The sequence below is a fragment of the Ovis canadensis genome, chromosome 3 (assembly GCF_042477335.2).
Source record: "Ovis canadensis isolate MfBH-ARS-UI-01 breed Bighorn chromosome 3, ARS-UI_OviCan_v2, whole genome shotgun sequence".
Classification (NCBI taxonomy): domain Eukaryota; kingdom Metazoa; phylum Chordata; class Mammalia; order Artiodactyla; family Bovidae; genus Ovis; species Ovis canadensis.
In genome coordinates this window covers 168,539,807-168,545,037 of record NC_091247.1, presented here as the reverse complement: position 1 = coordinate 168,545,037, position 5,231 = coordinate 168,539,807, and positions in this window count along the sequence as shown.

Here is a 5,231-nt window from a genome sequence, read left to right as displayed (position 1 = left end):
TTCCTATTAGCCAGCTGTTTTTGGATATGTTTCTCCTTTATGGCAAAACCAATACAATATTGTAAAGTAATAAGCCTCCAATTAAAATAAATAAATTTATATTAAGTAAAAATAATTGATTATTTTTAAAAATTTACAGGTAATGTAGTTATTAATTTAATATAGTTAAATTTAAAAGTAATATATACTTAGTTAAAAATTCAGTTATTACTCAAAAGCTTAAAAATGAAAATACAATTGTTTCCCACCTGCATTGCTGCTCCTCAGAGATGAGTGCTTTTGACTTTTGGTTATTTCTTCTGGTATATATCACTGTGTATTTTAATAATATACTTCATAATGTTATTTCTTGATTTATTAATTTTAAACATTTTTTATTAACTTCCTGTTAGGATAAATGAGAATTTAGCTTTTTATACCACTTTCTTGACCATTTTCTTTCTTTCTTTTTTTTTTCTTGACCATTTTCTTTATCTCCATACTGCTTTCTTTTTTCTTAAATTTATTTTTTATTGAAGTATAGTTGTATTACAATGTATTAATTACTGCTGTACAGCAAAGTGACTCAGTTATACATATATATATATATATATATATACTTTCTTTTTCATATTCTTTTCCATTATGGTTTATCACAAGATATTGAATGTAGTTCCCAGCGCTATACAGTAGGATTTTGCATGTATTACTTAGCCATAAATGGTACATATATATATATACATATATATATATATAATGGAATATTACTCAGCCATAAAAAGAGTGAAATAATGCCACTTGCAGCAACACCGATGAACCTAGAGATTATCATATTGAGTGAAGTAAGTCAGACAGAGAAAGACAAATATGATATTGTTTATATGTGGAATCTAAGAACAAGGGTACAAATGAATTTACCTACAAAACAGAAATAGAGTTACAGTTGTAGAGAATAATCTTAAGGTTACAAGGGGGTAAGGGAGGGAGGGATAAATGAGAAGAATGAGATTGACACATACACACTACTACATGTAAAATAGGGAACTAATAAGGACTATATAGCTCAGGGAGCTCTACTCAATACTCCATAATGTCCTATATGGGAATAGAATCTAAAAAACAGTGGATATGTATATATGTATAACAGATTCACTTTGCTGTACACCTGAAACTAAAATAATGTTGTGGATCAACTATACTCCAGTAACAATTTTTTAAAATCTTTTACGATTCTGACAGTTTTGAAGAGTATGCTGTGCTGTGCTTAGTTGCTCAGTCATATCTGACACTGTGACCCCATGGACTGGATTGAACCCAGGTCTCCCGCATTGTAGGCAGATTCTTTACTATCTGGGCCACCAGGGAAGACCAAGAATACTGGGGTGGGGGGCCTATCCCTTCTCCAGGGGATCTTCCTACTTAGGAATCGAACCAGGATCTCTGCATTGCAAGTGGATTCTTGACTAGCTGAGCTACCAGGGAAGCCCTTTGAAGAGTATGTGCTGTGTGTATGCTTAGTCACTCAGTCATGTTTGACTCTTTGTTACCCCATGGATTGTAGCCTGCCAGGCTCCTCTGCCCATGGGGATTCTCCAGGCAACAATACTGGGGTTGGTTGCCATGCCTTTCTCCAGAGGATCTTCCCAACTCAGGGACTGAACCCAGGTCTCCTGCATTGCAGGTGGATTCTTTACTGTCTGAGCCACCAGGGGAGAGTACAGGCCAGTTATGCAAAGTGTCCCCCAGTTTGGATTATGTGATCCATTCTCATGATCAGATCTAGGTTATGCATTTTAGCAGAAATGACATAGAAGTGCATCATTGTGTCCCTCTCAGTGCATCCCATCAGTAGGCACAGATGTAAGTTAATCTCAGTACTGGTGATGTTAAGTTTGAACCCTTGGTTAAAGTAGTCTGCCATGTTTCTCCACTATAAAGCTAATTTTTTTCCTATGTAATTAATCAGTAAATTTTATACACTAATATAAATTTTAAAAAATATCATAGCTTGGAGATTTCACAGCAAATGTAAACACCTAATACTTGTACAAAATAGTAAAAGTAAACCCAATGATCAAAAAGATCATGATCTTCATATTTCAGAAACACAGAAAGTTATCACCAAACACCTTCTGAGTTTTGGCGCACTTTTTACATTGTATTTTCCTTTAAAAGAAATGTTTGTATTGAAAAAAAAGTAATTTGTCAGGATATTTCAACATTATATATATGCCCCATTCCTCATCAAACTTTTACCACTAATTTTAGAATTATTCGTAATTCTTTTAAAATCAGTTCTTACTATGATGGTTGCAAATAGTGATTTTTAGCTCCATCCTTTCATCTATGCTTACAAGTTGAAATTTTCATTCCCTTTATTTTTTATTTATTATAAGAATGGGTTGACGGATTCTTATTTTATTCAATTAGTTATAGACCATTTATGTCATAATATGTTTCATATTTTTATAACTCCTATACCCATAGCACTTAAAAAAAGCAATCTACTTGTTGGAGTTCAATATTTACTTGTGGTTCTTTTTGTCTTTAAACTGAAAGCATATTTAGAACTTCTAAATATTGGGTTATTTTTCCTTCCCATTCAATGTCTTTTATTTTTCATTTGGGGCTTTCCTGGTGGCTCAGCTAGTAAAGAATCCACCTGCAATGCAGGAGACCTGGGTTCCATCCCTGTGTTGGAAAGATCCTCTGGAGAAGGGAACTGGCTACCCACTCCAGTGTTCTGGCCAGGAGAATTCCATGGACTGTATAGTCCATGGGATTGCAAACAGTTGGACCCGACTAAGTGATTTTCACTTTCACGTTTTCATTATTCATTTGAAGTATAATTTGGCTTATTCTTTTCCTGTTAGTATTTAATTTGGTATCTTTCCCCACTCCTGCATCCTTATCAATATAATTTTATTTTTTGAATCCATAAAACATTAACATGATTCTAAAGTCCAACCTGAATTATTTTGAAGAAATCTCAGTTAAACCATAGCAAGACACAATTTCACATGCATCATGCTGCAAAAAATTGAAAAGCCAGCCAATACGAAGAGTGAAATTGTAGATCAAGGGCCGATCCTACACTTCTGGTGCAAGGGTTAATTTGTAAAATTGTTTGGTGAGCAATTTGGAAAATATTTGATGAAGTTGAAATGCATTTGCACTCTCAGCTGCATATCATTAATATCATGCACACAAGAAGATTAGTATGAGAATCTTAACTGCTCTGTTGTTTGAATCAGGATAAATTGGAGACAATTTATCTGTCCATTCACAGGAGAATGGATAAACTGTAGTATGTTCATACAATGGTCAGTCTATCTGTCTCTGTCTCAGTATCTCCCTATCTGTCTATCCATCTGATGCTTAACATGAATAAAGTTAAACTATGTGTATTAATGTGGGTAAAACTTAATAACATAATAAATGAAAAAAATAAGTTGCAGAAGATATGAATAGTGGTTTGATATCTTTTGTTTAAAGTATTAAAACTAGCAGAAAGTATCATATACTATTTATGGATATGTATCTATATAGGAAAAGTACTAAAGATTTTATTAGGATAATAAACACCAAATTCATGATAGTAATTACCTTTGAGGTTTGAGGAAGACTATATTGGAAATGTCAGTTGAAATAATAGTACTCATTTCACGCCAGTCAGAATGGCTGCTATCCAAAGGTCTACAAGCAATAAATGCTGGAGAGGGTATGGAGAAAAGGGAACCCTCTTACACTGTTGGTGGGAATGCAAACTAGTACAGCCACTATGGAGAAAAATGTGGAGATTCCTTAAAAAAATGGAAATAGAACTGCCATACGACCCAGCAATCCCACTGCTGGGCATACACACTGAGGAAACCAGAATTGAAAGAGACACGTGTACCCCAATGTTCATCGCAGCAATGTTTATAATAGGCAGGACATGGAAGCCACGTAGAAGTCCATCAGCAGATGAATGGATAAGAAAGCTGTGGTACATATATACAATGGAGTATTACTCAGCCATTAAAAAGAATACATTTGAATCAGTTCTAACAAGGTGGATGAAACTGGAGCCGATTATACAGAGTGAAGTAAGCCAGAAAGAAAAACACCGATACAGTATATACTAATGCATATATATGAAATTTAGAAAATGGTAACGATAACCCTGTATGCGAGACAGCAAAAGAGACACAAATGTATAGAAGTCTTTGGGACTTTGTGGGAGAGGGAGAGGGTGGAATGATTTGGGAGAATGGCATTGAAACATGTATAATATCATATATGAAACGAATCGCCAGTTCAGGTTCAAAGCATGATACAGGATGTTTGGGGCTGGTGCACTGGGATGACCCAGAGGGATGGTACAGGGAGGGAGGTTCAGGTTGGGGAACACGTGTACACCCGTGGTGGTTCATGTTGATGTATGGCAAAACTAATACAATATTGTAAAGTAAAAAAAAAAGAATAATACTATATTTCCCAAGTTTGGTGTTTGATACACAGGTGTATCTGTATGCAGGTCAGGAAGCAACAGTTAGAACTGGACATGGAACAACAGACTGGTTCCAAATCAGTAAAGGAGTACATCAAGGCTGTATATTGTCACCCTGCTTATTTAACTTATATACAGTGTACATCATGAGAAACGCTGGGCTGGATGAAGCACAAGCTGGAATCAAGATTGCCAGGAGAAATATCAATAACCTCAGATATGCAGATGACACCACCCTTATGGCAGAAAGCAAAGAAGAACTAAACAGCCTCTTGATGAAAGTGAAAGAGGAAGTGAAAGAGGAAGAAAAAGTTGGCTTAAAACTCAACATTCAGAAAACTAAGTTCATGGCATCTGGTCTCATCACTTCATGGCCAATAGATGGGGAAGCAATGGAAACAGTGACAGACTTTATTTTCCTGGGCTCCAAAATCACTGCAGATGGTGATTGCAGCCAGGAAATTAAAAGACGCTTGCTCCTTGGAAGAAAATCTATGACCAACCTAGATAGAATATTAAAAAGCAGAGACATTATCTTGCCAACAAATGTCCTTCTAGTCAAAGCTATGGTTTTTCCAGTAGTCACATATGGATGTGAGAGTTGGACTATAAAGAAAGCTGAGTGCCAAAGAATTGATATTTTTGAACTGTGGTGTTGGAGAAGACTCTTGAGAGTCCCTTGGACAGCAAGGAGATCAAACCAGTCCATCCTAAAGGAAATCAATCCTGAATGTTCACTGGAAGGACTGATGCCGAAGCT